This window comes from Vespula vulgaris, chromosome 14 (assembly GCF_905475345.1).
Source record: "Vespula vulgaris chromosome 14, iyVesVulg1.1, whole genome shotgun sequence".
Taxonomy (NCBI): Eukaryota; Metazoa; Arthropoda; class Insecta; order Hymenoptera; family Vespidae; genus Vespula; species Vespula vulgaris.
Window position 1 is genome coordinate 1,118,378 of NC_066599.1, and position 17,794 is coordinate 1,136,171.

The 17,794-nt window shown below is 35.4% G+C and overlaps 1 protein-coding gene across 2 annotated transcripts in view; it reads right to left on the bottom strand.

Annotated features, from left to right (window-relative positions):
- Positions 1-17,794, bottom strand: part of LOC127069124 (uncharacterized) — a 72,571-nt gene that overhangs the window by 40,575 nt on the left and 14,202 nt on the right. The gene's annotated exons all lie outside the window — the stretch shown is intronic.

The window sequence follows — 17,794 nt, forward strand, 5'->3', positions numbered from 1 at the left end:
AGTGCCGGTTCCTTTTCTCGCCACCACACCTACAATCACGTGCACGCACGCGAACGCACACACACAAATTTATACACATTTATTAGTATTAGTTCCTATAGAAACGTGTATAGATCTCGCGTATAGACCTCGTGTACTACAACTACAGATCCGTGCAAACCCCATGGGCCTGTAGAACCGCATTCCACGGCGGCTTCATGGATGTGGGCCCGACGAACAGCAGGAGGAGAAGGAGAAAAAGGAGGAGGAGGAGGAGGAGGAAGAGGAGGAAGAGAAGGATGTTGGAAGGGTCTGAAAGAAAGAGAAAGAGTGTGTCGTGTGTAACTGCCTCTGGCTGTGTGTGTGTGTGTACGTTAGAAAGAGAGGGAGAATAACTCGATAAAGCGAACGGGGTCCTTCTAATTAAAATGAGTTCCGCCGTGGTTCCTCGTGTGTCTGTCTGTCTGTCTGTCTCTCTCTCTTTCTTTTTTCTCTCTCTTTTCTCTGTCTTTCTCTGTCTTTCTCATTCTTTCGTCTCAAGCTATTTATCTCTCTCTTTCTCTCTCTTTTTTTATCTTATTACGAGTACATGTACCGTATCTTCCCTTTCTCTCTCGCTCTCCTTCCTTCTCATCCCCCTTACAACCCACCCCATTTTACTCCTCTCTCACCATTTTACATTCTCGATGTGTGTTACGTAGCATTGATCGATGCATTTTTCCTGGTTGAGACGCGCCGAGATTAAGGGAGTACTGCTTTTCTTTTTACGCCCAGAAAAATGAAGTTATGGAGAACATTAAATTTTTGATGCTCGGGGGCTCGATCCAAAGGATCGAAGCTATCGATCGATTCTGTCGATCGATAAGATCGATAAAAATGTCCCGCTCTAAATCTCCCCTAACGTTATTCGGTTTTATTATTCTCTCTGTTTTTCTTCCGATAAATTATATATATATATATATATATCTCGCAGAGTTTTTGTTCGTCTTTGAAATTAAAGAAATTACGACGGTGTAATTTTTTTCCCCGTTGTTATTTAACTTAATATTTAAAGCGTGTCCACGCTCGATAGATATTATTATATCGGTCTGTGTTCTCCTTTTTTTTTCTTTCTTTGTAATTTTTACAAAATATTTGTTTTAATTCTTTATAAGATCATTTAACTACGAACACTCGTTTCGTTTTCTCTTCATTCGTATCAACGACTTGATGTTTTGCCGAATAAATTTAACGACTCGTCATAATACAAATTTTACGATAAATAATTTTCTTCATTCGGGACAAGAAGAGAAAGAAAAGAAAAAATGGAATTATAGAGGATCGAAGGATCGACAATTTTAACTAACGAGTTATGTAACAACGAACGGTGTTTCTCATAACGAATCGACGACCATCGTTTTATACTAAAATTCTTAAAACGATCTCTCGCTCGCTCGATTGGTGGTCCTTTCGATTGATCGATCGGCCTTCGACGTTCCCGTACTTAAAAATAAAAAAAAAAAAAAAATTGTTAAAACATAAAACATACGTATGCATGCACGCACGAAGGAGAAGGATCGTACTTCGACGTTTCCGAATTTAAAAGGAAAAAAAAAAAAAGAAAAAAAATTAATAAAAAGACATAAAGAATGACATCTTGCCGGACGAGATGAGATACAAACAATAAAAAAATAAATAACTAAGAAACTTAATACGCACTTTACGCACATTTACACGCGTATAGAAGACGATCGTACGATTCGACGTGTTTCCAAATTAAAAAGAAAAAAAAGAAAAGAAAAAGAAGAAAGTGATCTCGAGTACGCTGATCGAGAGATGATGTATATAATAATAAAATAACAAATAAATAAGTAAGTAAATAAATAAATAAAAAAACAAACCATACATACATACATACAAACAAACAAACAAACAAACAAACAAACATAGAAGGTCCAAGAGAACGATTGCACTACGACGGGTTTTCGAATTTAAAAAATAAAAATTATAAAAAGAGATCTCTTGTGAGAGACCCGAACAAGATGAGATATAAACAATAAAATACACACGTATAAGGGCGGAGAGGAGGGGGAGGGGCGCATATGCGGAGACATGCAAAAGAAAAGAAACGAGTCGAGTACGATACTCTCGCTTATCTCTTGCGAAAGAGATAGCTCTCTCTTTTTCTTCTTCTTCTTCTTCTTCTTCTTCTTCGTCTTCTTCTTCTTCTTCTTCTTCTTCTTCTTCTTCTTCTTCGGATACGCGTACTCGACGTTTCTCACGGTGATAATTATCACCGAGGCTTGAGAGAAAAAAATAAAGGAAGACGAAGAAGACGAAGAAGACGAAGTAGAAGAGGAAGAAGAGGAAGAAGAGGAAGAAGAAGATGGAGATGAAAAAAAGGAAGGAAAAAAAGAAAAAAAAAAAGAAAAGGAAAGGACGAGTACACTTGCGTGAGTGCACGTTCGAGTTTGCACCTATCTTCTCTCCCTCTTTCTATCTTTCTCTTTCTCTTTCTCTTGCTCTTTCTCTCTCTCTCTCTTTCTGTCTTTTTCTCTCTTTCTCTCTTTTTAGAGGTCGCCGATAACAAGTGATCGTTGTTGCGTTGTATGTAGGTACGAACGCGCAAGATATAAGGCGCGACTCGCGGAGGGCGGTGAAAGGATATATATATATATATATATATATATATATATATATATATAGAGAGAGAGAGAGAGAGAGAGAGAGAGAAAGAGTGAGAGAATGCTGCTGCATCATTCTCGATCTTCGAGAGTGACGTGCGACTTGCGTACAAGATGCAACGGAGATTCCGATTAAGTGCCTGCAACTTTGATGCAACTGCTCGAGGCTTTTGGGGCGTTCACGTCCTCGCGAACGACTCGAAATATAAATAAAAATAATAATAATGAAGAAAAAAAGAAAATCCTTTCCTCCTTTTTCCCTCCATTTCTATCCATTTTCCCTATCCTTTCTTTTTACTTTTAAATCGAGGGTGTTCTCTTTAAGGATGTTTTCTTTTTTCTTTTTTTCTTCTTCTTTCTTCTTCCTCTTTTTTTTTTTTTTTTTTTTTTCATGAAGAGATAATGAGACGAAGGGAGAAGAAACATTTATGCATTTTAGAAATTAAGGTAAAAATTAGGAAAGATTAGTTGGATTAAGAGTATAGATATGAACTTATGAAATCAGTAAGATAACTTGGTAAAGAGTAGACTATGATAAAGTAGAAATTATAAAAGAGAGAAAGAGAGAGAGAGAGAGAGAGAGAGAGAGAGAATGTTTACTATAATAAAAGTAGACAAACTATGTCTATAAAGATTAGAACAGCACTTGGAATTAAACATAAAAGTACGATATGGAATGAAGATAAATTAAATAAACTAATCGCGTCTGAGATACAAAGTGCAAACAACAGAAAAAATCGTATCATAAATACCGGCTAATATTCTTTTTGTCCTTTTTTTTTCAGATCGTAAAACTGGAGGCTTAAACGGTACGAGCTAAAAACGTCGCGAGAAGAAGTAAATTGATTAAATGAAAAAGAATCATTTAAGAACCTTCAGATCGACTTAGAATCTTTTGCATCGTTTACAAGCCGTAGGAAGAACTTTAAAAGTCACGCGTGAATCTAAACGATTAAATAAAAAAAAAAAAAAAAGAAAAATCTAATCCAAACGATTAAATTACGAAAGAACAATATATGCGAAAGAAAAGAAAAAGGAAGAAAGAAAAAAGAAATACTCTTTAAAAGTAAAACTAATCCTAAATAAAATAAACGGAGAGAACAAATCGTAAAATGAAATACGCGCTAAAGGAGAATGAGACAGAAACAGAAACAGAAACAAAAACAGACAGACAGAGAGAGAGAGAGAGAGAGAGAGAGAGAGAGACAGAGACAGAGACAGAGAGAGAGAGAGAGAGAGAGAGACAGAGAGATAAGTGCAATAACCTGTGAAGGTATAACGAGATACTCTAACGAGGATTAATATCAATAGGTTTGTTTATTTTGGCGAGTAGCAAGAAGAAATAGCAGGTGTCCTTCGAAAAATGAACAAAATAAAGAAGAGAAGCAAAGAGAGAAAAAGACAGACAGAGAGAGAGAGAGAGAGAGAAAGAGAGAAAGTTCGAATCACGCTTACCGCCCTTTACTCGCGCCGTTTCGCGAGTAGGGCATTTTACACGAGAGGCCAAGCCTGAATAAATTAAATCCTTACCTGGAATCCGTTAACAACCTGTACCTTCTTTCCGACTACGCACATCTTTTAAAGCGGCTTTTCGTACTCTCTCTCTCTCTCTCTCTCTCTCTCTCTCTCTCTCTCTCTCTCTCTCTCTCTCTCTCTCTCTCTCTCTCTCTCTTTTATACGCATACATACGCGAGTTCGCGCGCACTTTCTATCTCTATCTCTTTCTTCCTTTCTCTCAAACTCATCTTCCCTTTCTTTCTCTTTCCCTTCATTTCTCATACTTTCTTTCTTTCTCTCTCTTACTCTTACTCTTTTCGTATTTCTCTTATACTCTCTCTCTCTCTCTTTTTTTTTCTGTCAAATTCATCTCCCCTCTTTTTCCTCTCTCTTGACCCCTCATAATCGTCTAAATCAAAAGAAAACGAATAACAATATCCATGAAAAGTCAAAGAATAATTACTTGAAACATTACTTTTCAAAATAGAAACGATACAATCGGTAGATCGATAGGATAGATCGATCGGAAGGAACGATTGCAAAGATCGTCGATGACTTTTCGAGCACCCTGTACACGCGTTCCGTACGTCGTACCTACTGGTTAACGTTCACGTATATATACATATATACATACACTTTCATCCATCCATCCATCCATACATACATACATACATATACCTATATATTATATACATACATACGTGAACGCATACAGTGAAAATAAAACGTACACAAAACCGTACCGCATACCTTTCCCTCCTCCTTCTTGTCTCAACCTAAACTACCTCCACCTCCTCCTTCTTCTCCTCCTCCTCTTCCTCCTCCTCCTCCTCCTCCTCGTCATCCTCTTTCTCTTCCTTCTTCTTCTTCTTTAACTTCGTTCGTTCTCTTCCAACCCCATACCAATGCTGCCGCCGCCACCGCCTACCACTCTTTCTCTCTCTCTCTCTCTCTCTTTCTCTTTCTCTCTCTCTCGACGTACCAGCAGACCTTTAATCCAATATGTGTATAAGCGTTGCCCTTTAAAGCACACGGGGAAGAAGCCAAGCGTGCCCTTTTTTTCTCCGTATACCTTGGAAACCGCTTCCTTTCGATTCTCGCCAACTCACTTACAAGTGTAAGTACCTATGTATATATGTATGTATGTATGCATTCATGTATGTATGTATGTATGTATGTACAAGGGTTAAACGATCTTTGATTCGCGCGAATTCGCTTGGATATGAAATTGTCCGACCCTTACAACGAGATCTCGTTAAATCCAATGATTTTGGAAACGTATATTTGATATATTTGCATAATTGTAAATACTCCGAAGATATTTTTCATTGATTCATAATTAATACGTATGGGAATTTGTACTGTAGATCTCTAAGTATGTAATAAATATTATGTCGACATACTATATATATGATATATTTAATAAATATTCTAATTCTAATATAAATTATATATAATTAAATATTAGAATATAGAAATAAAAATATTATTAAAAATTTATTTTTATATATATTTATATATATAAAAATAATATGCCTACGTATGTTGACGTACATACGGACCTACATATGTAATGACGATCACATTCGTTAACAACTATTTTAAGAACAAACTCATATCGCGTCTGGATGTCAATGCTAAATTATTATCAGGCAGGCGCATCCGTGTCAGCAAGCACCGACCAACGACCGGACACGATTCGTAATAATATTCTCAAGGACGTAGCAGATAAGAATATACATACAAACATACATAAATACGTATATAGATATTTTCTCGTTGGGTCGAACGTTAACGAGAACACGAAAAATTTCAATCTTTCTCTCTTTCTCTCTTTCTGGATATGGACCCAATCGCTGGAGGATGCACGAGAGAACGAACTCGTTTCAAACTCAAATATTTCGTGATAAAAAGAAAAAGAAAACGAGAGAAAGAGAGGAAGAGAGAGGGAAAGAATGAAAAAAAAAAAAAAACAGATTCAGATAAGAATTTCGAGGAAGATCGACGAACGATCTATTAAAGTTACTGGATATGAAGAAAAAAAAAAAAGAGAGAGAGAGAAAGAAAGAATGAGAATGAGAAATTTATGGTGTTGACCTATGTGGAAAATATAAGCCCTTAAAATTTATCACATAAGGCTATCGCATAAACAAACAAAATTACATGCTATCATGGATGAAATTTCATCGAACTATGTATATTATTGTAGATATATAACATGTATATACATATATATCTAAGAACATTGTCACAATGATTAGAATTTTCTAAACGGACTAATAGTATTATTTGAAAACAGATACGAGATAGTATTATACGAAACATGATGAAATATTTAAATACCTTTCAAACGACTGAAATTGACCTCTATTAATTTCTTTACGACGAATAACGAAATTGATCCAGATAAAACAAATCTGACACAAGATCTTTGTAATTCGACATGAAAAAAACACGAGTCGAAAGAAGAAGAAGAAGAAGAAACAATTAACAAATATTTACAGAACGAATTAAAATTCAAGCATGGACATACATATATGTATGCCGAAAATAAATTGAGTATACAATTAAACAAACGAAAAGGAAAAAAAGAGAGAAAACGCACGCCCACGCGCGTACGCACAAAAGAAAAGAAAAGAAAAGAAAAGAAAAGAAAAGAAAAGAAAAGAAAAAACAAAAAGAAAGAAAAAAGAAGAAACTGTAAGAAGAGAAATAAGATAATTTAGAAAGAAACGGTAAAATGATAACAATAAGGAAGTTGAATGATAGCCGAATACCGTAAAGAAACGAGACCGAGCAAGAACGTGAATAAAAAAGAGTGAGTAAAAGAGAGAAAGAGATACCGAGAAAAAGAGAGAGAGAGAGAGAGAGAGAGAGAGAGAGATAGTGGGATTTGGATGGGTGCGAGGGTTGGGGGCCCACTTTTGGTCCTCGCTTTTGCCCACCGCCTGAGCCGCCTTGAAAAACACAACGGAGGCCTCCGACACAGAAAGTTGTGTGCACCAGGCTCGGCCGTGATCCCTTCGTGCCTTGGGAACGACGGCACCATGGCGCAGCATCCTTTAATATCTCTCGCCGGCCTCTTCTCTCTTTCTCCGTCTTTCTCTCTCTTTCTTTCTGTTCTTCTCTTCTTCTCTTTCTCCTCCCCACCGAGTACTCTCGATAGCATCTTGATGGAATGCCTGCGGGGTAGGTACCTGCCGCATCGTCGGGCCCCCAACTCGCTTGCTCGCTCGTGCTTTCGCACTCTCCTTCTTTTTCATCTTATCTATCTCTCTCTTTCTTTCTTTCTTTCTTTCTTTCTTTCTTTCTTTCTTTCCTTCTTTCTCTTTGTCTCTCCTCCTTTTCGAACATACCACCCTTCCAATTTCAATCCTACTTGCTTCGAGATATCTCAGCGAATTTCTTTTTTCTTTTGTACGATTCTCGTTTTAGAATCTTTTTAAAACGTTTGTGATATTATATATATATATATATATATATATATATATATATATATATATGTATGTATGTATGTATATACGTGTTATATCTATGTACGTTTCTATCAATGATTCATTAATCCGAGGTATAAACGTGTATCGTTAATACGCGCTTATATTAATATTACGAGATTATCAATGAATTCGTCGATTCGTTAATGAAAGTATTCGACGCGTCGTTTACGAATGTAAATCTGGGAATATTTGTACATTTACGTAATCATATTGTTTCGTGTAAGCGAATAAATAAACATGTTGATTCATTAATGAAAATATGAACGTATTGTTAACCCACGTTTTATGAATATACGAGTTTATCAATGAATTCATTCATTCATTCATTAATGGAAATATGAATGTATTGTTAACACGTGTTTTGTCAATATGCGGGGCTTATGAATGAAGCCGTTATGAATGAATTCATTAATGAACAAACCGATGTATTGTTATCGCACGTTTTGTAAACGTTTGTATACTTATCTACGTATCTTTCTACGCGTGTACGCATGTATCGATGAGCGTACGTATTTATTAACAAATAATATATTATTAATAAATAAAAAAAAATATATATATATCGTTGCAAATGTTCTGTGAATACTGAAATATACGTATTTATGAATGAAAATATATATTCGTTAATTATTAAAGTCGAGTGTATAGTTGAGTCAATTATTTATATCGTATATTCCTCTGAATATTTATATTGGTATCAAAGATTAATGGTGCATTGGTCCAGCGGTTGGATGTTGCGAGAGACGTGTGGCATTCGAGCAATCGATGATTCGATCGTTGTAAACTTGTTGCTTTTGCGAGTGGACGCGCACGGATCAAAACGCTTCCGATCTCGAACGTTTTCAAGCGTGTCGACGTGAGATCGAAGTGTCTCGATGTTTCGGAAGCAACTTTTTCGATGGACCACCCTTGAAACACGCTTGTATCCCATTTTTTTCTCTCTCTTCTCTTCTCTCTTTCTCTCTCTTCTTTTCTTCTTTCTCCCGATAATCAACATAAAAAATTTCATTCTACATAAGGTATAGCGTACAAAAGAGATTTAATTACATATGTATGAGATACGAAAAAAATTTATTCCCGTACTTAATCTCTTTTGTTTTTTTGTTTAAATGACCGATCTCTAACGACTAATGATTATTTGACGAACCTCTTTCCCTTTTTTCTTTTTTTTTTATTTTCGATAACGATATATCTATCAATGTACTACGTGTTTGTCTTTTATATATTTTCGTATTAAAAGAAAACGAATAAATTCGCGAGGAATTCTTTTATAAATATACCTACTACTTGTAGTAACGTTAATAATAATTTCAATGACGACAATTGGACGCATATTTAAAAGATATATATGTATATATACGTGCATATACTCGAATTTGAAATTATTATTATTATTAATATCGATCGGATTTATATAATACGACTACGATTTATAAAATGCGTTCTTTCGAATAATTTGATCAAACGGTTAATTCTATATCACAAGACAAGTAACTTACGTGTTAACGAGATGAGAGTTTAAAACTAACTAAAGCGTCGACCTTTTCCTCTCTTACGAGTACAAAGAAATTAAGAATTGTTTACTAATAATAGTTCTAGGAACGACGTGACCTAGACCAGTATGACTCACACACACACACACGTGTTTATCGATCGATTGTATATTTACCTATCAAAATTTCGAAGAATTTGATAAGTATGTGTATATAATAATTTTACCAATGGATCTAGATTATGATAATTATACGTAACATTGCTTAATACAAATTTCGTTATTGATGACGAAAATATTTGAAACGCTTTTTTGTAATTGGTGACGCACACTTACACACGTTATATATGTGCCTATACAATATTCCTTACGTAGATGTACGTGTGGGTGTGACTTGCAAGAATAAGACGACGAAAAAGGGAGGTAAAAAAAAAAAGAAAAAAGAAAAAAAAAAGCAGAAGAAAAAGAAGGTGGAGCTGCTCTGACCCTAACCTTTCGATTTGGTTTCTGTCGACTCCTCGCGTTGCACCTTCGTGAAGGCATCCTGAAAAGGTTCAGAGAGCCTTTAAGCCACTGACGCCTTTGCATCTCGCAAGTGAGACCGATCAACACACACGCGTGCACACACACACACACACACACACACCCATACGTGGACTTGTATGTCTGTACACACAGACAGACATATACGATCTATACAAGATGAATACATTTACGTACATCCTTGTATATGATAAATCTATCGTTCGAAGCGATTCTTTAGCTAGAGAATCATCATTTACACGGCAGGGTACTAACATGTCAGGTGTAATATCGCGAATTAGCCTCGATACCGATCAATTTCAAATTTAAAGCGTCGAAGAGAAAAGTGTGCTGATGAAAACTACACTATACACACACACACACACACACACATTAATGAATGAATAGATGAATGCATAGAAATGTGTGAATGGAAAAGAGAATGTAAAAATGAATGAGAGAGAACGAATATAAAAAATGAGTAAAAGAGATAGATAGAATTGCAAAATGAGCGAGAGAAGGAATATCGAAACGAGTAAGAGAGATAGATAGTATTTAAAAATCAGAGAGAGAGAGACAGAGAGACAAAGACAATTTTTAAATAAGAGAAAGAGATTGAGAAAGAGAGAGAGAGAGAGAGAGAGAGAGAGAGAGATAGATAGTGAGTTTGAGTTTGTGTTGGATGAAACTTCTGAGGTCCAAGGAGACCGCATTCCTCTCTCATCGTTTCTCGCTCTGCCAGCTTTCTATCTCTCTCTCTCTTTCTCTCTCTCTTTCTCTTTCTCTCTCTCGCTGTCTCTCCTCTCTTTCTCTCTTCTTCCCTTTCCTGCTTACCACCATCACCATCACCATCATCATCACCGATATCTTCATTTTCTCCTATCATAATTTCAAACTTACGACCGACCGAATAAGAGACTCCATTCTAAAAGTCCAACACAAGCAACACGGATCCAGTTAGGAGACGTGTCCTTCCACTTCTCTAATCGTTATTCTAATCTCTTAGAGGAATCGAACCGAAGGACCACGAAAGTATAGATCGATCGATCGTTGCTTTCAATTTCTCAATGAGATTTATTTATTTATTTATCGTTAGATGAGATCATAGATGAGATCAGAAATGAGATACATCGGATGAGAGATATCGACGAAACGAAGAGAGAAATGGAACGTTTTATTTTATAAAAATAATATAAATAGACGATGAATAATGCGACTGACGTCTCTTACAATAAGATAACAGAAAAAAAAGAAAGAAAGAAGAAAAAAAAACAGAATATGAAAAAGAATAATTATACCTACTGTAAAATAATGATAATGATAACAAACTTGCGACGAAGAAAATTTTCTTCTAATTTTTATTAATCTCTCCTAACGAATATTTTTCATATCTACGAAAAAGAAAAAGAAAAAGAAAAAAAGAAAAGCAAGAAACAAGATCGACATAAATCATTAGATCAAATGAATATTCGAGATGGTTATTTTACAATAAGAAACTTGCCACTAGAATTGTAAATTTATTTAACTCGTTATTGTACGTCATAATGAATCTTTCGCTTGACTAATACCGGCCTCTTCTTGTACGCACATAGACGTCCTTTCTATTTTGGTATATGTGTAAATTTATCTCTGTATGTCTCTCTCTCTCTCTCTCTCTCTTTCAGTATGTGTGTGTGTGTGTATCTGTATGTATCTGTGTATGTATTTAAGTACAACGTACGTATGTAGATACATACGTATGTGTAAGAGCAATGAATGCAAGAACGAGAGACGGTAAGCCGTGAGGGTCGGTACATTAAAGGGATCTACGAAGGTTATGAACTTACGACAGTATGGCGTATAAATCGTCTGGATAGGCTTGAAAACCATTTGTAAGGTTTTAACTTCGTTCTGTGAGTTTTTCGAGTGATTACTTATATCTATCCTCCACTATTGGATTCCTTTGTAAGAAACCGAAGAAGAATATTTTGAAATGTAGAAAATACGTATCGAAATGCCTATTGAAATACCATTCTTTGAAAAATGATCATTTAAAATCGTGCTTATCTAAATTATGCAAAATATTACTTTGTTTTCTACAAGTTAATAATTAAACGATTAGATCAATCACGACGTCGCATTATCAATGATTTTATTACAGCCAATTCGATTTTGATAAAGCGGACTTATAAATTATTACAATTGTTCGTTAATTTTATAATTAAAATTAGTGATCTTATAAAGAAATCTTGTCGACGATCGGATAATACTGTTATAAATATTTAGAAAGTTTCATTAGAAAATGATTTAATATTTTAATCGGGTTTGAAAAACATTAGAGTTCAGACACAGGACACTTATGTATCTACTTATTGTAATACGAGTAGAGTCGCTCACTCTCTCTCGAGAAAGAGAGAGAGAAATAGATAAATATGTACATAGAAAACGAGTTCTTAGACTCTGACGAATCTCAGGTCTGATTTTTAGTTTAAAATTATAGAAATCCTCATTCTCTCAAGGCTCTCTTTCCGTTTTTCTTACTCGTCGTATTATTCATAGAACGTCGCGTTGTGCATGGCAACGCTTTCGAGTGGCTTGGAATAGACACGTTGGACAGAACGAAGACGTTAAATGTCCTGTCTAGAGCGAAACGTCGGTGTTGATATTAATTGTACGCTTTGTCTCTTTTTAAATGAAATTATTTCGATATATACATGTACCTACGCGAAAAAAAAAAAAAAAAAAAAAAAAAAAAAAAAAACTCAAGAGATTAATAAAAATAGATAGGTCTCGAACGAGCTTCTATACTTACAAAAAAAAAAAAAAAAAAACAAAACAAAAATTAAAATAAATAAATAAAACAAAAATAGTCAAAATGAAACAACTTCCGGTTGATAAAAGACTGAACCCGTAATAGGGATTATTCATGATCGTGAACGTTATCGCGACATTATATTAACGTTTCAATGATTAAATGCTAGCGCAATGACCACACAACATTTGAACTGTTTCTCTAAACACAAACACACACATGAACATGAACATATATATATATATATATATATATATATATATATGTATGAATATACGTATGCATGTATATATGTATATATGTATGTAATAATAAATCGTCGATCAAAGAGTGATCGAGCGAACGCTCGAAGCGAACGCACGCCAGGGTGGCCCAAGTTTCCTTCACTCTAATGATTCGTCTGTCCTTAGCTTATCTCTTTAACGAGCTGACTCTATCCCCTTCCATTCATCCCCCCACTGTCCCACCATCACTCCCCCGCCATCACGATTCTTCTTCTTTTTCTTTTTCTACTTTCTCTTTTTCTTCTTCTTCTTCTTCTTCTTCTTCTTCTCACCAAACAGACCTCGACGAAAGCTAAAAGACCTAAATGTATGTCCAATTTCGATCCAAATGAGAACCTTTTTTCTTTCTCTGTCTCTTTCTCTCTCTTCTCATGGCGTTTCAATTTTCTTTTATTTTTTATATGAAATCAGACGATATCTCAATCGACTTCAAACGGCCTTGTTTCTTTCCCTTTTTCTTTATATTTAAATAACGTATTCAAAGATACGCGATCATTATTTTGCAAGTGATATAGTAAGTAAATTTGAAAAATGAAATTATTTGAAAGCTGAGATATAAAGAGATATTATTTTTTTTAATCTTAAAAAAATATCCAATAAACGTAAAAGAAAAATTAATACTAAAATTGCTATATATATATATATATATATATTTATTTATTTATCTATAGTAGACAAATAAATAAAATCATTGTATATCATATGAAATGATTAGCCTATCTCTTCGAAACATCATCCCATTGTATAATTTCATACCAATGTCCAATCTCTACGTAAAATATTAGCAGAGTTAATGGCGTTCTTATGGCGGTCGAGAAATAAACACAATGGAGAACGTGTCGAATCAAAAACTATCGCTAAACTCTACGCTCTGTTCTAACGGAATGCAACGTCGGGATTTTCCTTTGAAAACTTCGCGAGAGAATAGTGCATCTAGTTTGCATACTCATGCATTTCATCGTAAATATCTACTGTAAGGTATAATATATAGAGCTAGAGAAACGAAGACGAAGAAATGACTCGTCAAAATGTAAAACGTTGTAAAGTACGAGTCTTGAATCATTTGCTCTCGACGTTAAAATTCCAATGGCTTTTTTCTTACATTATATATATAATTCTTAATCATTCCTTTAATTAATCGTCCGATTTATTTGTTTTGCCATTTATCCAAATAAATATCTACGATTTCCCATCGTTCAATCGAGTAAATCGACTACATAATATAACAAATTTCAATGATCGACTACAATAACAAAATAATTATAATTCCTGCATTATGAAACTTCCCCCAAAAATTGTATTTCTTTATAAAAGATATTGAAAAAAAAAGAAAAAAAAAAAAAAAGAAAACTTACGAAATCGATCGATTTCGCGAGTAGCAGAGTTACTGCGTTATTATTCAACGTGTTAATATTTCTATCAGGCCTCTGATATCAAACTTCCTCTCACGTAGAATCATAAACTATGGATAGTACCAGACTTATAAATGTTTCTGATAAGGAAAACGATCGTTGGTTGGTTGTCATAACGCAAAGACACAATCGTAGAAGGTTGGTCAAACAACTCGTTAAACAATTTCTGTTCGTCGTCTACGTGATGCATTCTGGTGAAAACGATTCGTCTTCCACGTAATAACGTTCCATGGTGTTTCTATCTATCTCTATCTCGCTATCTATCTGTCTCTCTCTCTCTCTCTCTCTTTCTCCCCGTCTGATCATTCATAACGCATCGTAGTCGTATTGCATGCGCTCGCGCGTGCAGGTGAAGATCCAACGGCGGTGGTTGCCAAGGAAGGCAATTAATCAAATTCACGCCATATGGCTACCCCGCAGCAAAAGGAGCCTCCTCCAATTTTTGCACTTGCCTCGAGAATGCGAGACAACCGTGTGAGAGGAGCTTTCATTGTTCGTAAGGTAATGTCCATTGTGTTCGAGGATAATGGCACTTGTGCCGCGACTTACGTCGACAGTAATTTTTATTTTTGTGTCTTTTGTTTTTAAAAGAGAAACATCCGAATTATAAATATCCAAAATATCTATTTTCATTTTTCAATCATTTCTTTTTCTATTTCCTTTCTCGTGAAGATAGTAAGATTAATATCATTAAACAGTAGTAATCGTATCTATCGATCATAAATCAATAAAACTATACACGCATCAGAGCTCCTGTTTATCTATCGACGCTTGATCTATCGTCAGGTTTATTATTAAAAAAGAAAAGAAAAGACAGAGAGAGAAAGAAAAAAGTATCAAATGAAATGTCAAAGTCAATCTACGTGAAAAGAATGATCTTAACAAATAGTCGATAGAATCGGACTATTTCAAAGATGGTCGAAAAGAAATTTCAACGTAGGTAATAGTATTCGTCTGTTAACCTTGGATAATGTACTAAACGATGACGGAGAGACGTCAATCGAATGTGGATATGAAACGAAGCGAGAAACGACGACTCGTGGCGATGCAGTCAGCCAAGCAAACGAGCAAAGAACCCAACCAACCAACCAACCAACCAACCAACCATCCAACCATCCAACCAACCAACCAACCAACCAACCAGCTAGCCAACCAGCCAGCCAGCCAGCCAGACAGTCAGCCAGCCAGACAGTCAGCCAGTCAGCCAACAAGCAAGTAAGCAAGCAAGCAAGCAAGCAAGCAAGCTAGCCAGCCAGACCAGGTGTTTGCAACGACGGCGACGACGACGAAGATCAATGCACGAACCCTTGGCGTTTTCTTCGGGAGAAGCATTACGTTCCTTTCCTCTTTCTTTCTCTTCAGGCGTCTCCTCGCATCGTAGATTATCGTCCACGACGGAGCATGGCGATTTCATTTAAGGGTGGGCCCTACCACATACTGCCTGCTATACTCCTAGCACCCTTAGGAAGCTCGTGCCAAGCAGATGTCTTATTGTCATGTTAAGGGTGAGCCCTTCGACGACGACGACCACGAAGGAGACGACGTTGACGACGATGACGACGACGAGGATGATTACTACTACTACCCTACTACTACTACTACTACTATTACTACTACTACTACTACTACTACTACTAATACTACTACTACTACTACTAGTATTATTACTACTAATATTACTACTACTACTACTATACGTAACGTCTTTTCACCTCTCGCAGTCGGTTTGTCCTTCTTGTTTGAAATTATTTCACAGCAGGAGGGTTTCAAAAAAGAGTCTGAAGTGGGGGTCTAAGAAATAACGTATCATACGTTAAATGCTTTCATACTCTACATCGCGAAACTCCAACATATTTTTTTTTCTCTCTCTCTCTCTCTCTCTTTTCTCTCCTTCTCCTTATTTTTTTCCTTTTTTCTAAAACTTCGCTAAATCTTCGCTCTGGTTCTTAACGAGGAGTAGAGGCGAGGGTGGGAAAAGGATTAGAATTCGTTTGATGCAAATCATTCTTTACATCTTCAACGAGACATAATGTTGAAAAAAAAAGAAAATTAATATATTTAAAAAATCGTATTAATGTTAAAACGTGATACTTCTTCCTTCGGTCAATCTCTGATCATAAATCATATTATTAATTACGCAATAATATCATGAATTATACGATTATAATGATAGATAATTGAGACTCAATCTGAATACGACCCAACAAACATAATACACGTTCACGATTCAAAATTGTTGGTACCACATTTTCAAATACCAGATAAACTTTCATACATTTCAATTCCCCCTCTTAGATTCTGGCTCATGCATATAATAAAGAAAAAAAAAAAAAAAAAAATGAATTAGGTAGTACTACCAACAAGGAAAAAGGCTCGTTTGATGGGAACTCGAAGACGTTGATCCCAAATAATAAGCCAACAGCTGCCCATCGTATTTTAATACGTAACACAAGCCTGAATTTTCTTATTCTTTGCTATTGTAATCATCTATCGAGCTAACAAATAGAATTGATAATAATTCTAAGAAAATAAATTCAATATTTACTTTGATAAAAACTTGTTCCTCTCTCTCTCTCTCTCTCTCTATCTCTATCTCTATCTCTATCTCTGTTTCTGTCTTTCACCATCTTGTTAAATAGTCATATAAAGGAGCTTATGAATCATTGTGAATCATCATGAGGTTTAAAAGAAAGTATTTGGTATTCGATTGTTCTCGATTGTTAACGAGTGTATCGAATCCCACACGTTCACGCTTTCATCAACTTCGTTTATCGTTTCTACGATCCTTGCCCTTACGAGGAAGCTCCAGCCCTTCCTCCCTTTATTCTTTAGCTTCCTTTTCTCTCGATAATATTTCTTGCATCAAAGAATAGTATTACTTTAGAGGGTAGAAAAAGAAAGAAAAAGAAAGAGAGAGAGAGAGAGAGAAAGAGACTGTCTGAGTCTCGCCAGGTGCCCGACTTACCTATGGCATATCCCTGAAAACGCAGGTGTGCTATGGCACGTGCTCTCTTCTTTCTTGCATTTCTCTCTCTCTCTCTCTCTCTCTCTCTCTCTCTTATTCTTTGATATACATATATACTCTCTCTCTCTCTCTCTCTCTCTCTCTGTCTTTTTCTCTCTTTCTTTTTCTTTCTCTTTTCGTCTACACATGCTCCCGGTCCCTTTTCCAACAAGAAGGGGGGGCAAAGACGTTTGATCTTTAGAGAAAGAACGGTAATCTCACGTCCTAACGTAAAATCGTTCAACGATCTTTTGATTCTCCCAACGAATCTTTTGATACGAATATTTCAATAATTTTCTTTTCTCCTGCGAAATTTTCTACAGATCGATGGATTCAGTAGTTCTTTCTTTTCTTTTTTTTTTTTTTGCTAAGTATCTTCCTTTCTTTCTTTCTGCATTTTTTATTTTGTTACGCAGACGATTTTGCATCACGAACTATCATGTATTACTATGAGCTGTTATGAATTATTAAAAATTTACACGAGCTATTACGAAGTATTATGAACAATTATAAACTATCACGAGTACCATGAAAGAAATTTATCGTGAGTAGATAATATGAAGTATCCTGTCATAAACAACGACGAATTGCAATAATAACAATGCTATCATTAAAAACATCTAACAAAGAGTTAAGAAAAAGAAAAAGAAAAA